This window comes from Eleutherodactylus coqui, chromosome 4 (assembly GCF_035609145.1).
Source record: "Eleutherodactylus coqui strain aEleCoq1 chromosome 4, aEleCoq1.hap1, whole genome shotgun sequence".
NCBI lineage: Eukaryota > Metazoa > Chordata > Amphibia > Anura > Eleutherodactylidae > Eleutherodactylus > Eleutherodactylus coqui.
The window spans coordinates 252,744,427-252,761,672 of record NC_089840.1 but is presented as its reverse complement, the minus strand read 5'-3'; the positions used below and the strand labels follow the sequence as shown (position 1 = coordinate 252,761,672).

General features: G+C 43.4%; 1 protein-coding gene across 5 annotated transcripts in view; it reads right to left on the bottom strand.

Annotated features, from left to right (window-relative positions):
* GOLGA7B (golgin A7 family member B) overlaps nucleotides 1-17,246 on the bottom strand; it is a 227,428-nt gene that overhangs the window by 89,696 nt on the left and 120,486 nt on the right. Inside the window, exon 1 of one of the 5 annotated variants that reach the window (XM_066601099.1) lies at nucleotides 6,636-6,704. The exons of the other annotated variants lie outside the window; for them this stretch is intronic. The gene's annotated coding sequence lies outside the window, so the exon portion shown is untranslated. Of the gene's footprint in view, nucleotides 1-6,635; nucleotides 6,705-17,246 lie in introns of those variants that run through there. 5 annotated transcript variants of the gene reach the window in all.

The following is a 17,246-nucleotide window of genomic DNA, read 5'->3' as shown; positions in this document are numbered from 1 at the left end:
ACACAGATGAAACTCACAGCAAGTCTATGTGTCCTCATACCAGGGGGGATAGACAGTCAGCCACAGAGCTGACATAGGGGACTGTGTCAGGAATCCACCAACTGACACACTGGAAGCAGAGAGACACAACAAACCTACTTGCAAACACAGATCAGAGTGGTAACAAGCTGAGCATGACTGATAACAAGTTACAGAAACAGTAACATAACTGCTCCCCTTGGGAGCCAGCCAGACTGAACAGGAGCTGGGTTTATATGTGAGCACAGACCCAGGAGATTGGCTAGCAGGAAGTACCACACCCAGCCAGCTCAATTAACCCTCAACCACCTGTAGCTGTGCTGCTAGGAGTACATAGTACAACAGATCCCAGCAGCACATGTAACAGCCACGCTCATAATTGCAAGATGGGGTCTCATTGAAATCAAGGGGAGCTGCACCTACAATTACAAGCCCTGGCCACTACACAAGGGTTGGACCAGTGGTTTCCTCTACAACCCCATTGTATCCCAACACTGACAGCGGAAAACCCCTTTAAGGAAGGAAACCTTTGTAGCTTTAGATGGACCTCCTAAATAGAGACCTTGCCTGTCTAAGACAGAAAATCCACCCACATAATGTAAACGTGAAGAATGAGGATCCACCTATAGAGTGAACATGATAGATATATTTTAACATCTGGAAACCCGAAGAGAAGGATGAAAGTTAACTTCAATGAAACCTTTAGATCCGCAAAGGCTTTTCAGAAGTCTATTCAGCCATGATGGTTAAAAGTCATGTCACATCCTTTATGCACACTACTCTGTCATCTTGGGAAGACACTAGAAGCCGATCTTTTCTACTGTAAAGGAGACAGAGTTAGCAGTATTCCGGGGACCACGTACATTGTAAAGTAATGCAAAACTGTATGGAAAGAGTGTAGCAAGTCAGACAAGACATCACTTCATCAAATAGCGTACTCAAGGTCATTAACATCCTACAGAGTGACATGGTATGTGCTCTTTCAAGTAGACGCCTCATGATATCTGGCAAGCGTTCTTCTGTTGGAGAGCTCTTCAAGAAAAACGAATGTATAAGACCTATTTATAATTAATGCCGTTATATTAACTTTTATTCCTTAACTTAACGTAATTATCCACCGGGGAGCCCTGTTCAAGATCCTCATTTCCTGGCCACAGTGTTGAGTGGTTACAGAGAATGTCTTTCGCTCTGCAGGACATGTCCTGCATTACATAGACAATCCATTGACATGAATGAGCAACGTGTAATGCTTCATTTCTCCTGTAGGAGTGCTGTAGGGCAATTGAATTTACTGCCAGGGTTCTCTACAGTTAAACGAACACAAATGCTGCATTTAATCAGAAGGATTATTGTATAGAAAATTGTTCAAATGAGCGAAATTGAACGATAGTCATTCAATTTAAATGCAGCCAATGACGATCGACGAATGGAAATCGCCCATTTCTCGCTCGTCGTTCAGTTTCAGTCAACGCTGGCTTATGCGGGAATGTGAAACACTGAACGATTAGTGAATGAAAACTGCATGATTCTCAATGAAACTATGTAGTCTAAATAGGCTGCCCCAAATGCGGACGAGTTAGTGATTTCACCGGCTTGCTCGCTTGGGCAAACGAGAATCATGAGATTCTTGGCCCGTGTAAAAGTGGCGTAACTTTTCAAGCAACTTGTGCTAATATGATAGTCAGTGTAATAAATTGCAAAACTTCTATGTATTTTGTTTACCTAAAATAGTGTTTTTCTGCTGGAAAATCACTATAAAGTGTTTTCTCTCTTCCCCAACACCTGGTCATCTGCCCCACCAGTTCCAAAACGGCACCCTTGATCATTGCAAATAATCCAACATGGCAGTTTTACAAGGTTTCTTACAATTTTCTTTCCCATTGGGAGTTTCAATGGTGCTTGTATAATGAGCCACAATACCTATGAGTAAGGGGGAAAACTTAATCCTGGCCCAACACCCCTCCATGGCTACATGGCATCTACATGGACTGCCTATTGATTACAGCAAAGGCCATTGGGACTAAATATGGAGAATGTTAGTGTGAATGAGCTGTCAAGCTGTTTCAGTAGAGCAATTACTTGCATTATAAACATACATTATTAAGCTTTTAAAGGGGTTGTCCAGTTGTAATGATGACCTATATTTAGGATAGGCCATCAATTATAGATTGGCAAGAGAGGGTTTACTGCCTGGGACCCCCACTGATCAGCTGTAAGCTCGGCCTTTGTACTCTTGAACGGAGCCGATTTCTTCAGGAAGCAGACAGCTCTGTTTCCACTACAGTCGCTAGGCTTGATATTGCAGGCATTGAAGAGACTGGAAACTTGACCTGCAATACCAAGCCTGGCCACTGCAATAGGAACAGAGCTGTCTGCTTCCTGCAGAAATCAGCTCAGTGCATGAGTACAAAGGCTTATTTTACAGCTGACCAGCAGGCACCCAGGCAGCAGACTATCGCCAATCTATTATTAATGACCTAGCCAGAGAATAGGCGATTAATAGTTTACAACTGGACAACCCCTTTAATGAATATTTCAGCAAATGCCTCTATAGTGATTACAGCAATTATGCTCTAAGATCATAAATAGATGGACATTACACAGGTTTTTAAAACAACGTGTTGAACAATTTCGATGCTCAGAGTGAATCTCTAATTTCAGCGGCATTCAACTTATCAATGACATTGACTACAACTATGGGATCAGGTAGATGGAAGTTTAGATAAATCTCTTACCACTCCTCACTTGTTTCCAGCCACTGGCTCCAATCTCCACTGCAGTCATTCCGTAATGTCCCATAAACCTGCTGCTGCAGCCAATGTAATTGGCTGCAGCTGCTTGTTTGTAGACGGTTCAAGCTCACTGCAGCCTCTAAAGATTAGGTTAACAAATAGACTGTAAGTGGCAGAGGGGAAAGAATGAGGGAGTGGGGATCAGTGAGTATCAACTGTTAAATTATTTTAAACCATGGCGGCTGCCCTTTCATAACTTGGAAAACCCCTTTAACCCCTTCAGTGGCAGGTTTATTATTACCATGTCATGCCTCACAGGGCAGGTTTTTTAACCCCTTAATGACATGGCCTATTTTGGCGTGAGGACCAAGCGATTTTTTTTTTTTTGGTATTTTTCCATCTCCATTTTTCAAAAGCCATAACTTTTTTATTTTTCCATGCACGCGGCCGTATAAGGGCTTGTTTTTTGCGTGGCGAGCTGTAGTTTTTATTGGTGCCACTTTTGGGTACATAGGCTATATCGTAAAACTTTTAGTATTTTTTTATGATAACAGGGAGAGAAAACGCATCAATTCTGCCATAGATTTTTGTTTTCTTTTTCTTACAGCGTTAATCATGCAACATAAATGACACATAAAATTTTTCTGCGGGTCGGTACGGTTACAACGATACCAAAAGTCTTATACTTTTTTTAGGTTTTTACACTTTTTTGCAATAAAAACCCTTTTTTTTCTCTATAGCTGCATTCAAAGTCCTGTAACTTTTTTCTTTTTCTATGTACGGAGCTCTATGAGGGCTTATTTTTTGTGAGATGAGCTGTAGTTTTTATTGGTACCATTTTGGGGAATGTATGGCTTTTTTGATCACTTTTATTGCATTTTTTGGGAGGCAAAATGCTAAAAATTTGCATTTTGCCTCTGTTTTTTAGCGTTTTTTTTAATGCTTTTTGTCGTACAAAATAAAAAGTGTGTTCAACTTTTTGTACACGTCGTTACAGATGTGTCAATACCCAATATGTCACAAATGCACGTCAGGGAAGCGCTATAGAGGCAGGCTAGGAGTTAAACAGAAATAGATATAACACTCTAATGGGAGTGCTATAATCAAGAAAAAAGGTATTGAGATTGACTCACCCGGTGTTTGGTGAGTGCCCCTGATCCGAGGCCTCACCAACACCTCCACTTCCTCGTTAGCATATAAATTCCCTGGTTCGTCCGTATGGCTGCTGGGCTTCTGTGTCCTGCTGGATTGCAGGACCCACTAGAAAAATCCGTAAGATGAGAAAAAGTTGCCTGCGCTCTCAGGACTCGAACCCCCGGATCAAGCTGCAAACATCACTCGCTTCAACGTTTTATTAATACAATCTCTGCATACTCAGTGCTGTTTAGTGCAACGCGTTTCGTCGTGACCTACGACTTTCTCAAGCACAATCAGCATAGAATTACATATTTATGGGTCTCTGAATATGGAGACAAAAGCAAGTTTTTTAACAGAATTTTTTTAATTTTTGGAAGTAGAACAACATTAGAAAACTATATAACTTTGAAATCATCCATCAGGATCAGCAGCTATGGACCCGCTGTGCCTCACACTAGTTTGACTTTGAGCTAAATCCAGAGACAACACCTGAGAAACCCCAATCTTCACCCTTTAACACCACCAATCAGGATCTGGGCTTTGCTCTGGAGTCCTTAGGCTGTTACTCTTGGAAGTGTTCCCAGTTCAAAATGAGAAACAAGCCAGAGGTCACATGAAGCAGGTTCAGCACGGTACAACCGGATAGCACATTAAAGCAGGACCATAAGACCACAAGACTCAGGCACCCTCCAAAGGAAGAGCATGTCTAATAAAGCCAGTGATACCAGATGATTGGAGGGGGAGGAATTTGTCAGGTTTGTGCTCGCCTTCAAAAATGCGGCCAAGTACACACGCACCCCTCCAGGACACTATCAGTGATCAAGCAGATGCCGAAGCCGGGGTTCTTCTAAGGAAGAGAGCAGTGTGTGTGCCATGGCCCCCAGGTGTGGTAAGTCGGCAGCCACAAAGTAAAACATTATCGTAATCGTACTGATCCATAGAATAAGGATAACATCATTTTCATTGCACAGTGAATTGCCTTGACCCCCCCCCCCCATCCCCACAAATGGCTCATTAACATTTTTTTCCATTTCAATTCACTTGGAAATCTTTAAAAGTCTTCAGAACATTCATTAAAAGGTACCATTAAAGCAAACAAATCATCTCACAAAAAAACAAGACCGTGTCAATGGAAAAATAAACATACCGTAGTTACAGGTCTTGTAAATGGAGACGAAAAAAAACTAAAATTTGAAACAACGAAAAACTCTCTGGACTTGATGAACTAAGGATGAAGAATGCATTTTGGTAAAGTTTTCAAATCTGTCTTTAACAAGTGGTCATAAGAACTACAATTTGGGAAGTCCCCTAAGATTTGTCCAAATTACAAAAACCTCTTTATTACACGTATTATTCTCCAACTTGTAAAGGAGAAACATAACTTTTGCAAATTATATGACACAGAGGGACAGATTGACCTCCCCGGGGCCGCCGTATTTCTCGTCACCATTGTTCAAAGGAGAACCAAGATTTCAACAAATGTTGATTCTGCCTGCTTTATTTCTAATGGAAAATGTAAACCATATGTATACGGAGGTACAAGTCAACTAATGTATACGGTGGTGTTGCTATGTACTGTAACACACAGGAAAGTTGAAGGGTTACACATGACTGATCCCCTCCGCCTAATAGGAATATGGAAGATTGATTATCTCACTGCTACATCAAGAAGGTCCCCATCAACGAGCAAATCCTGATGGGAATACACACCAAGAAGTTGACTTGTTTGATAGGAATTCAGCATAAAGCCTACACCATGTTCCTTCAACGTTAGACGCTATCCAGACTGTGGAGCAATGTATTTAACCTGATGAATTAGACAAGGGAAGACCATTAAAAAATAAATAAGAAACAGCTCCGTGGAGGCAAAAGACTCATTTGTCTCTATCGAAAGAATGATGTATACATTATTTTTCTTGGCGAAGGCCCAAGTGAATCTAAAGCCAGTTCGAAACATTACTGGATCATAATCAAAGTTGCTCTGAGATGTTAATTGAAAACTCAAGCAAATTTGTTACCAGGTCTTGACTGCTTGGCAAAGTTAAGGAGGCACTGGACATCTGCCAGATATTCCCACATCTTCCAGGAGGAAGACGACAAATAGAAAATGTTACTTTTTCAAAATGTGTAACAAAGATGTAAGCTAAAGAAAGTGAAGAGGGAGAAAAGACACAAAACCCTGGTGTCAAAGAGGGTCAACAAATCCCTTTGCCACATAAATATATATATACTTAGTTATGCCGGGGGTTTTGACCCACTACTGTGTCACTGAATTATTTGACTTAGTCTACTTTAAGAGGTCTCAGGTTTTCACCTTTTAACCCCCATTTCAGAGGTATATGGTCTTCTCTGCTGTAAACCTCATGGATGTTACCTCAGGAGTAATTTCAGTACATGACTGTTGACCCAGGTAGGTCAAAAAGGTACCAGAGTGTGGTACTAAGGGATCTAGCTAGGACAGAATCAGATAAGGACAGGTGGCATCTAGGAAAGACGTAGACAGTAAACTCTCCGAAATTGGGATAGGCAAGTTTAGGAAAGTTGGTGTAGCAACCAGCGGAAGTGAATCCGTTGCTTCACACTCTGGTTTGACTTTGAATGAAATCTACAGGCGACACCTGAGAAACCCAGGTCTTCACCCTTTTACCCCCATCAGTTAGGATCTGGGCTTTTCTACGTGGTCCCCAGGCTGTTATACTAGAAGTGTTTCCAGTTATGCTGAAACAATTACAGACCAAGGTGTAGTACCTGAGTGTGTGAACAAAGGCGTAGTCAAAGGAATCTGAAATTGAGGCAGGCAGCATAACTCCCAGCAGAAGAGTGCACACAGATTGGGTTCAGCATGGTATGGACAGGCCTGGAGTCGGGGCAGAAAGCAGATAGTAGAATGGTCAGTACAACAAACCGATGTCAGGACTGGAGAATGCAGGTGTCTGATATAACTAGAGGTCATCCTGGATTACTGGAGGACCCAATTACAGGATACACACTGGCTCTTTAAGCCTGTGGGCATGTGTGCATGCGCCCATTGGGTAGCAAAGAGATTCTGTCAGAAGGCCAGTATCTGCTGTGAACAGGAAGAGAGTGTGCTGTGGCTGTCAGCAGAAAAATGTGAGGCAAGATGGTGGCTGTGGCAGTTGGATATTCAGGCCAAGGGTCAAATCAGGAAACAAACAGAATAAACACGTGAACTGGAACACTAGAAAGGTATTGATCATGGTCCTTCTAGTAGGCGATGGTGCCTTAAATAACCCAGGAAGGTGAGGATAAGCTGGGGATAGGAAAGCTGGATATGCCTGCTGGCCCTTTAAGAAGTGAGCTGAGCACATGCAACATGTGTGTTCAGGCAGTGGCAGGAAGAATGATATGTTGCCAGCCACACTGTTACGATCGTGTGGGCAAACAAAGCACGTGGCCCACACGATCATGACCAAAGGGAGGACTAGGTATGCACATGGGTTTCAAGCAACTAACCCTGTGCTACAAGGGGGATAACAGTGCCATACCTAAGCGGGGACATTGCTCCAATAAAGGAAGCCCAGCAGTCTTCGGATCTGGGCCCTAGCTGATTCTAGGAGCCACACATGAGAACAGGATGCATTCACATACACGACAGGGACTGAACGACAGGACACAGAGCCAGAATACACAGCATACAACAGCCAAAATGCAACCACTCATAACAGATAGGAAGCTGAATATAAATACCAGGTATTAGTTGACATTTTGTACAAAATGTGAAAGCTAGCAGGCCACTTCACGGCTCCTGGTTATACTGCTAGTCCCTACACTAACCAGGAGTCCAGCAGCACCAGACACAGTTCACACAGCAAGCTGACACTAAACTGACAGAATATAAACGAACATGAATCAGCAAGACACAGATCACACAGCAAGCTTGCAACAGACAAGGATTCATGATTGCTCACCCTGAATACCAAACAGAGACTGACCAGGAGCTGGGTTTATATGTGAGCCCAGACCCAGGGGATTGGCAAGCAGGAAGTACCACACTCAGCCAGCTCAATCATTAACCCTGAGAGTGCTGTGCTGCTGGAAGCACAGTAGTACAACATGTCTAAGCATCGCATGTAACACACACACAGACGAGAAGGAATAGGATTCCAGTGACAGTGGCCAATGACAGAGCAAGGCAAGAGGTGCAATGAGTCGCAGCTGCTGGCCCTCACATACCTAGGCCTGTTACCATGAGGGCATCCTCTATATCTAGAGGAAAGCTTTCATCATCATACTGGGAGGGGATTCTTTACTTTAAGAGCAGTAAGACTATGGGACTCACGTCTATCCATTGTTGTGTTGGTTGAATCATTGAACAAGTTGGGCTTGGATGCCTTTCTTGAAAAATATAATATTACAAATTCTGGGTATTAGATTTATGGAGATGGGAATTTGATCTAGGGAAACCTTTTGGAGGCTCTTTAAAGTGGGGGACTTCTTTAATTTATTGTTTGACTTCCCATTTTAAGTTAGCCTTAGTATACTATTTTGCCTATTTCTTATGGGAACGGTATAGGGGAGAAAGGTTACTTGCTGATAGAAGTTTATTTTACGGCTGCTCAGGGTTATCTAAAATTTCACGAAAATATTGATTTCTAAATGGTGCTGGTTGCTCAATAATGGTACCTTAGACTCATTAGATAGATACCCTATCAGGGGTATTTACACAGTGTTTAACATTAAAACTAATGTTCCTCTTTTTCTGTACTTTTCAGTAAACTGTGACCGCTCTTCTACCCTGTTCTCACACTAGTCAGATTTTGAGATTATTAAGAGTCAAGAAATTTAGTTCAGGTGATTTCGGGAATTTCAGTCATGTCAATGACTACAGCAAAATAAAGTTTGACCTAAAATGAAGACTTTTGTAGCATCCATATTAGGGGTCATGCAAACAGACGTATTTGGAGTCTATGTCACATGGATCCTAAATACAGTACTGGCCTTAGTTTAGATAGTACCCTGTTCATAATTTTGTTTGCCGTCCCCAGTATAAGAAAAAAAAACTATATATATTGCATTGATAGACAGTCTACATGTACTCTGCTTGTGCAGCAAGATAACAGCACACCGACACCAGAAAAGGTCAATGACTAAATATTGTACCAGAAACAAGCTCAGAATATAAAGGCAAAACCAGAACCATGCTCATAACATAAATACAGCACCAGCATCCACCAATCAACTACTGATAACCTATGCTGAGGATAGGCCATCAATAGTAGAGCAGTGAGGGTCAGACACCCGAGACCCCCGCTGATCAGCTGTTCAACAGCCCGGTGTGGTCATGCACTGAACTGATTTCTGAAATGAAGAGGTCTGGTATTACAAGCCATTCACTTCAATGGGAGCTGCACACCGGCCCAACAAACAGGTGATCAGAAGGGGTTTCCTGGTGGCAGACCCTCACTCATCTACTATTCATGGCCTATCCTGAGGGTAAGACCCCACTGATAGATGATCGCTCAGAAATCGCTCAAACGACAGTTTGAGTGACAGTTTTGAGCGATCATCTTTGCATAGTCTATAGTAGCTAAGTAGCTACTAAAGAGCTATGGAGGCGGAGGGGGACACCGCCACCATCACTCGGCGAACAATACAGCTGTTCTGCATAAGCAAACAGCTGCATTGATCTCCGCGATTATAGCTTGCATCCTGCTATGAACTACCAGCGGGACACGAGCTGGAGAATCTTATCAGCGCTGCCAACTGTGATAACAGCCATTGCTGATAAGAGTTCATCGCTCAATTCTAGAAAACTAGAATTGAGCGAGGAACGAATCGTGCACGAAAACTGCATAATGTCCGTGCATTTACATGCAACGATTATCGCTCAAATGATGTCTTTGAGTGAATTTTGAGCAATAATTGTTGTGTCTAAATAGGCCTGCAGCTATCAATAGCTTACAATTGGATAAGCCCTTTAATGTAACAGACCCTGCTTTTGTATTTTGACATGCCATTGTTCTGTATGTATCGTCTACATAGCCATTACTTGAGATGTCTATACAGAATCTTCTCCATGCACACTCATCTCCCCACATCTTTTTCTGTGAAGGAGACAAATCTGGTAGGTCGGTGCGGAGACTTCTGCTCCAAATACACAGAGGTTGGGTTTTGTTTCTGGTTTTTTTTGACTATTCAAACTCCACGCTATTGAGCGTGAATCCCTCCCTCCCCCTCCCCTTGCCAGCAGCTCCCATATGCTGCTATGGTGGCTGTCGGCTGATCGTAGCCAAAAGATAGGGCAAGACCTACCTTTTCCGGCCACGCGTAAAATCCTTCCACTTTGGGGAAGAGGATCGCTGAGTGCCTCTCAATGGGGAGACATCGCATCGGACTCGCATCGTTCTCAATAGAAAGACTTTGCATGACACTCGCCGGCCTCATTGAAAACAATGGGTAATGCGAGGGTACACCCAAACATAGGACATTTCCTGCGATTTGCTCATGTGTATGACCTCAGGGCGGACTCACACGGACGTAAGCGCATATGCGTTCGCTATTGCAAGATGCATATGCGCTATGCAGGATGCCCAATTGCGGGCTATTGCGCCTATATCGGTGCATTTTACTGTACTTTATTGCCCTGTAGTGACCGCTGGTCCTGGCAGCACCATGTTAGAGCAGGCAGGGCAGCCTAGTTAGTAAGCGAGTCAGCTGTCTCAGTAGGCCCATGTGTTCTCAATTAAGGGCTTGTTCACACAAGGGTATTTGTGCAGCTAAGTTAGCCGTACAAAGAAATTGCGACTATTAGAACCAATGGTTTCCTATGGAAACATTCAAACGAAGGAATTTTAGGCACGCAAAAAAAAAATTGCACGTAAAAAAATAGCGACAGGGAGTTCCCTGCTGCACAACAATATAGGTCTTAACCTATCTTTGATGCACAAAATGTAGGAGAGCCCATAGACTCCTATGGCAGCTGGATAACAAGGAAGGGGAGGGAGATTAGCTGCGTCCAATGCTCGGAAAAGAAGACAGATGCCTCTATTTAAGACATTAGAAATCATTAGGAGGATTTCGACTAACGGAGGGAATTCCGAACAGCAGCGCATTTTTTTGCAACACCTCGCTCCAGATCGTGTGTATGGGCTTCACACTAATGTGGCTGGGGACTTGATCAGGGAAAATCGTCCCTTCACGCAATTTTTTGCGCAGTTAGACCAATTTTTTTCTGTGCAGAATTTTTGAATGATTAGGTCCCTCGTGTGAACGAACCCTCTCAATGCACACAAAAAGTTGTGCTGAGGTGCACTCAAATACGCATAGGCCTGTGTGAGGGGGGCCTAAGGCCTCGTTCACACGAGCGTGGTTTTAGCACTGTATAGGCGCGTGAAAAAAATCGCGTCTATATTGCACTAAAAATCACCCATTCACTGGAGTAGCGTGTTGCTTTAAAAAAAATGCAGCTGCTCCAGAAGGAGAGAGAGAAGTCCCGCAGGACTTTGGGATTGCCCCATAGCAGAGAGAGAGAGAGTGGGGCTATGGGGGATAAACCCATAGCCCCGCACTTTCTCTCCCTGCTGTGGGTTAATCCCCCATAGCCCCGCTCTGTCTATCCCTACCATGGGTTAATCCTCCATAGCACCGCCCTCTCTCCCTGCTATGGGGAATTAACTCATAGCCCCGCTCTCTCCCTGCTCTGAGTTAATCCCCCATAGCCCTGCTCTCTCCCTCCCTGCTATTGGTTAATCCCCTATTGCCCCGATCTGTCTATCCCTACCATGGGTTAATCCCCCATAGCACCGCTCTCTCTCCCTGCTATGGGGAATTAACCCATAGCCCTACTCTTTCTCTCCCTGCTGTTGGTTAATCCCCCATAACCCCGCTCTGTCTATGCCTACCATGGGTTAATCCCCCATAGCACTGCTCTCTCTCACTGCTATGGGAAATCACCCTATAGCCCCGCTCTCTCTCGCTGCTCTGAGTTAATCCCCCATAGCGCTGCTCTGTCTCTCCCTACTATGGGGATCCCCAATGGATCTCCACATAGTGCAGAGAGAGAAGGGATGAGGCTACAGGGGATCCCTGAGGAATATCCCCATAGCGCAGAGTGAGAGGACTGGCCAAGAGACAAGGAGATGCTAGAGGTCTCATCTCTGGGATTTCCCCATTTCAAGTTGAGAGGGGGTGGGGCTAGAGGGTGGATCCCTCTAGCCTTGTGCCTCGCTCTTGGGGAAGCCCTCACATCTAAACTCCCCGCCTCCCCCCTTTTTTCTTGCTCCCAGAGGAGTCAATGGAAACTCCTGCACATCAGGTCTTAGCTTTTCTCGCACCACGGACCTTAGATGCGTGCTTTGCACACACATGTCGTATCCTTGGAAGGTGCAAGTTTTTGCGCAATTTAAAACTCCTTCATCTGAACGTTTCCGTAGGAAACCATTGGTTCTATTAAACGCAATCTTTTCACGCGCCTATTCTGCGCTAAAATCACGAGGCCTAAGACACAACATGGTGCTCTTCTCACTGGGCAGCACTAGAAAATCAGATCAGCATGTAGTGTCCTTCCGATTTACGATGATGCATAGTAACGTTCCTAGGTAGTCCGGAACCAGAGGGTTGCTTTAAATGTTTGCAAAAAGTGTGCACATATGGTAAACTTTATTTTATGGTTGGTTCTAAATAGATGCAGAAGATCAGGCCGGGCCGTCTCATCCTCTGCTGGAGGACAACATCCCCTCCAATCTATTCCTGATCACAAAACTCTCACATATTTTTCTCATCTTCCTTAAATTAACCTGGTAAAACCCTCGTTTGTACAATCCATAATCTTCATTCTCATTACTTTAATGTCGGATAAGGAGCAGCTTGGCAATCACCGGCAATGAGCGAAACGTGAAATTTTTACATATCCATAAAAGTTAGTGAAGCTTTAAATAGAGTTCTCCTTAAAGAGTGCCTCAATTTTACAACTGGCTTGTAAATCGACTCCGGAGATGAAGCATGTGATCTGACGCTCGTTTGACCCTTCATGTGCAGTTTCAGGAAATGTCAAAAACATAATTCGGAATTCTCGCTTTTCCTTGATGATCCAAGTAATCACGAAGCAGGTAACAGCGCTTGTCTAAAAGTAGTGTGCGCTGGAAGGGGTTAAAGTGCGAAATACTCCGCCATCAATCAGCGTACCGAAGAGGGCAATAAAATCAACATGTTAATCTCATAGGAAAATGGAGAAATCACAGAAAAATGTAGGAAAACAGTGTTGTTAGAGGGGAACAAGTTTGATTATGGGCTTCGGATAAGGTGTTGTTTAACCCCTTAAAAACCTAAAAGGGACAGACGCTTTTAAGTGATTTTACCCATGTGGTGGTTTTATGGCTCAAATTTTGTTTTTCTTGGGTTGACAAAAATGTTTTTGCTGTATTTTTTTTTTTTCCCATTAATAAAATATAGGGCAGTTTTCACCTTTTTCCGCTTTTTTTTTCTTTGTCTTTATTAAGGGCTTATTCAGACGACCGCATGCTACCGTTTTCAGTCAATGGTATTATATGCCGCGTGAAGCAGGAAAAAAGGGGGAGGAAGTAACTCTACATACAACACAGTGAAAAAACACAGCTCGCCCTAATTAAGCATTATTGGTCATTCCGAGGATTTCTGCCGATCAATGGTTTTCCTCGCTTCTGCGTATTTTTTGCCTATACACAGCAGCCACCCATGTGAATAGTACAAAATACGCAAATTAAGATCAGGACTCGATCGCAGCAAATCTTCATTCATGCAAATATATGGAGCTTATTCACAGGAGCGTATATCGGCCGCCGTTTTTACAGCTGGCCGATATACGCTACCATCTGAGCTGTCTTCCCCCTTCCCACCCCTCGACAGCTCACCTTCTCTCTCCTCCCCTCTGGCTGTGTGTAATAGGAGGAGGCGGGGTTAAGCTTTGCCCACTCCCGTGCCCTCCTATTGTTGGCTGCGGACAAGGGGCGGTGAGGGGACAAGAGCTTAGCTCAGTCCCGTCCCACCACCTCCCATTGCAAACAGCCCGGAGGGGAGGAGAGAGGAGGTAAGCCGGCGAGAGGGAAGGGGAAGGCAGCTCAGAGGGGAATGTATATCGGCCGGCGGTGAAAACGAAGGCCGACATACGCTCCTGTAAATAAGCTCTTATGGGCGTACATAAAAATGCATACAGTTACGTGAAGGAGGCTTTAGGATAATGTGTAAAAAAAAAAAAGTTTTTAAAAAGTTTTTTTTTTATGTTTTAATTTATAGTTCTTTATTTTTAAATTCAGTAGATTCATGCTAAACTAGAGTACAAAAATGCACTTCCATTTTTGTTTTGGACATTTTGATACATCATTTGTATAGTCTTACATGACAGGGCGAATATGGCGACGGTTTAGGTGGGCACAGATTTTTTTTCTCTTATTTTTTAAATACAGTATATTTTTATCTGATTGCATTTTTTTTACTCATTTTTGTAACTATAATTCTTAATTTCTACAATATGTCATATAAGACCTCTGCGGGACAGTCACATGGTCATTTTTTTTCATTTTGATCGTTTTCCTCAAACTCCACAGGACGCAGCCAATTCCGCAGTTGTGTAATTTTATACCAAAATGCGCAGGTCCAAGGCTAGATACACATAGACATATTTGCACAAAATTTACCCGTCCAATATGCAGAGAATAGAACCCGCTGTAAGCTTGATGACTATTAGGCAGAAACGCACTCTGGGATCTGAGCGTTTAATGTATGGTATATATGCCCTCAGTAAGGAAGGTTGGGGATTTAACCTTGTGCTTGAGTTATTTCAGGGTCAGATGAGATCATCATTGGAAGATTCTTGAATATCTACCCAGTAGCAGCTGGCCCGACGACAGTACCCGATTGGCTAGCACAGAAATGGAGGGGAAAAAAAGAGCAGAATTGCTGGACTAGTAACAGCAGCTGATTGGCTGGCTGAAAAACTGGGGGAGAGAGCTGTTCTATAAGAACCCTGGAAATCAGTGAGGAGACAGTAGCTGTTAAAAAATCCAAGTGAAGCTTATGCCCTGGACAGCGAGAGAAGTCCTGAACCGTATAAGATCCGATATATCACTGGAGGGCAAGATGACCGGACTCAGACTCACGTATTTTGGCCATGTAATGTGAGCAGAGTCGCTAGAAAATCTATAATGCTTGGACAGATCAGTGGCAAAAGAAGACCCGGCCACCACAATGGCTGATACAGTTAGAGCTGTTGGATGTAGAGAAGTCAAAATCTTTTAAATATACTTGTACAGTCTTGAAATTAACCGTCTACAAGTCCACCAGCCACATCTATTGAGACTTCACATGACCATTACAGCCAATCCTGGAACTGCCCTACATCCAACATTGTGCAGATGATACCACCAGAGGAACAGACTGGCGCCCATGGTACATATTAATAATAGGACAGTGGATAGTGCCCAGCCCTGAATATTCTGGAATGAAATGTGAGTATTGGGAGGAGGGTGGAAGTAGCCATGTTGGGGCACTTTTTTTTTACTGGTCCAATGCCAGAATTTTGGCGTAAGTTACGCCTTTCCTTGGTGGAAATAAATTGAAACAAATTTGCTATTGATTTGAGCCAAAAAACCCCACTTTTCAAAAGTGTCTACAGAAGGGGCGGGGTTTGAGTGGAGCAAAGTTTTTAGACATATCTATGACTTGCAACTTCTCAAAAAGTTGCAAAATTTCTCGCTATCTCACTACAGTAACTGGGGTGATACAAAATGACTCCACATCTCTAAAGATGTGACAAATGTATCAATACTGTGCGACATTTGAGGCATTTGATGCATCTTTAAACTGGAAAGAAGAAAAAAAGCTGCTAGAAAAAAAAGCATCAACAATCCCCCTGATGATAAATGCCTAGCATTGCGTTTCTGCCTGGGTTCAAGTGGAAAAAAGAATGGCGGTAAGACTGTGTTCACATTGGCATCGGTAGGTCCGTTCTGAGCCTCTGTCACTGATTTCTGCAAATATCCCCGATGAAATAGAGCATCAAAATGCACTATTTTTGTCCAGGAAAATGCCACACAGCTGGACAAAAAACGAACAGACCCCATTACAGTCAATGAGCTTTACTTATTTCCAACATTAGACGGATCCATTCAGCCCATGGGATTCTATTGTCTATAGCGCAAGTATAAATGAGACTTAAAAAAAGAATGTCTCTTATTTTATAGCATCCAGCATTTTTGTGTATTGCATAGACAGCCTATTAATTATAAAAAAAACCTTGCAATGCTTCCTTTCTCCTGCGGAGGCACTGCAGGAGATTTGAACACTTGCAGATGGATTCCTCCACAGATAAAGCTATTCGCTGGTGTTCACAGGGGTGAGATACAATGGGGTAGATTTATCAAAACAGTCTAACCCCCCCCCCCCCCCTCCCTTGCACATCTTGCCCATAACAACTAATCACTGAGTAACTTTTATTTTACTAGAGCTGTTTAAAAAATGAAAGCTGCTCTGTGATTGGTTGCTATGAGCAAGAGAAAGTTTGATAAATGAGGTCCGATCTGATCACCTTATTGCTGCGAGACCGTTCTGATATATAGGGATTGCTCAAAGCTGAGAACCCCTTTAACCCTACCTTGCTGCCATAACCTGACTGTCTACACACGCACCACAAACGAAGCAATGAATAATGTGGTGGAATTAGCATGGGGGTTTCTTCATTCAAGTGGTAGGAAGAAAAGAGGAATTACCTATTAAGAGATGGGCCCTTGGGATGGTGGGCTGTGGTTCTAAGACACAATAATAAAGTTTGGCAACAAGCTCCTTCGCCCCTCCTGTTCAGCCTTAGGTGGTTTTCATCATTCTACTTTGCTTTTGTACTACAGTATTTCAAAAAAGACAAATTCATATTTCAATTCCTAAGAATCTGTAGGGGTCTGCACGGCAGATTGACTCCCCAGCGCTTCGCTGCTATAGCATGTAGCTGTTGCAGACCGTATGTTTAATCCCTTTAGACTGTGAAATGTTTCTAATATTAACTGCTTGCACTGTCACTTTAAGAATTGACAGTAATGGTGCGCAACAGTGTAGCAAGGACTACAACCAGAGGCGTAACTTGAAGCTCCTGGGCCCCAATGCAAAACCTGGACCGGGGCCTCCAGCTATAATGCTTTATTCATAGTACTGGGCTCCCTATATGGAGAAGAGAGGCCTTATGGGCCCCCTAAGGCTCCTGGGCCCGGGTGCAACTGCATCCCCTGCATCCTCTATAGTTACGCCCCTGACTACAACGCATGTGTGGAGAAGTCTTTAAATAGGGGGTTTCCTTCGCAACGCTGTGTGTTCTGTTCCGGATGTGGAAGAGCAGTTGTTTCTGTTCCCGCCAGATACGCAGCAGGCATCGTGATT